The sequence below is a fragment of the Eurytemora carolleeae genome, unplaced genomic scaffold (assembly GCF_000591075.1).
Source record: "Eurytemora carolleeae unplaced genomic scaffold, Eaff_2.0 scaffold1960, whole genome shotgun sequence".
In the NCBI taxonomy this organism is placed as follows: Eukaryota; Metazoa; Arthropoda; class Copepoda; order Calanoida; family Temoridae; genus Eurytemora; species Eurytemora carolleeae.
Window position 1 is genome coordinate 1 of NW_019398058.1, and position 1,759 is coordinate 1,759.

Genomic DNA, 1,759 nt, shown 5'->3' on the forward strand with positions numbered 1-1,759 from the left:
ACAGACAAACAGACAGACAAGCCAAATTTATATATAGATTATCTAGGTATACTACAGTATTATCTAGGTACACAACAGTATTATCAAGGTTTACTACAGTAATATCTAGGTTTACTAGCTGCAGCATTATCTAGGTTTACTAGCTACAGTATTATCTAGGTTTACTACAGTATTATCTAAGTTTACTGCAGTATTCACTAGGTTTACTAGCTACAGTATTATCTTGGTTTACTTATTGCAGTATTATCTAGGTTTACTAACTACATTATTATTTAGGTTTACTAAAAACATTATTATATAGGTTTACTAACTGCAGTATTTTTAATGTTTACTAACTACAGTATTACCTAGGTAATACATTATTTGGGTTTACTACTGGAGCATTTAGGTTTACTGAGTAAGGGGTCATCTAGGTTTACTAACTATAGTATTATTAGTTTAAACTAACTGAAGTATTATCTAGGTTTACTAACTATAGTATTATTAGTTTAAACTAACTGAAGTATAATCTAGGATTACTAACTAAAGTATCATCTTGAATTACTAACTGAAGTATTATCTAGATTTACTAACTATAATATTATCTAGGTTTACTAACTGAAGTATTATCTAGGTTTACTAACAATAGTATTTTCTAGGTTTACTAACTATAGTATTATCTAGGTTTACTAACTGCAGCATTATCTAGGTTTACTAGCTACAGTATTATCTAGGTTTACTACAGTATTATCTAAGTTTACTGCAGTATTCACTAGGTTTACTAGCTACAGTATTATCTTGGTTTACTTATTGCAGTATTATCTAGGTTTACTAACTACATTATTATTTAGGTTTACTAAAAACATTATTATATAGGTTTACTAACTGCAGTATTTTTAATGTTTACTAACTACAGTATTACCTAGGTAATACATTATTTGGGTTTACTACTGGAGCATTTAGGTTTACTGAGTAAGGGGTCATCTAGGTTTACTAACTATAGTATTATTAGTTTAAACTAACTGAAGTATTATCTAGGTTTACTAACTATAGTATTATTAGTTTAAACTAACTGAAGTATAATCTAGGATTACTAACTAAAGTATCATCTTGAATTACTAACTGAAGTATTATCTAGATTTACTAACTTATTATCTAGGTTTACTAACTGAAGTATTATCTAGGTTTACTAACAATAGTATTTTCTAGGTTTACTAACTATAGTATTATCTAGGTTTACTAACTATAGTATTATCTAGGTTTACTAACTGAAGTATTAGCTAGGTTCAGGGTGGCCAAAACTTTTTTGAACAAATCCGTACAAAAATCCGTACATTTTCAGAAGAAATCCGTACAATCCGGACAATTTTCGAAAAAAAATCCGTAAAATCCGTACAATTTAAAAAAAAAATCCGTACAATCCGTACATTTTTTTAAACCAATCCGTACATTTTTTTAAAAATCCGTACATTTTTTTAAAAATCCGTTCATTTTTTTTAAAAATCTGTACAATCGGTACAATTTTCGAAAAAAATCCCATTTTTGAAAAAAAACAACATGAAAATTCAATTTTTCATTCATTGTCTTTTGTGTTCAGTTCATGTAAGAGGGTTTAAACTTCTTCAGCAAGAATCAATCTGTAAAAATTGGCTTCATACATATATAAAAACTAAATACTGGATACATGATACAGGATACAGGATATTGAACTTAATACAGGATACAGGATACTGGATACTGGATACTGGATACTGGATACTGGATACTGGATACTGGATAC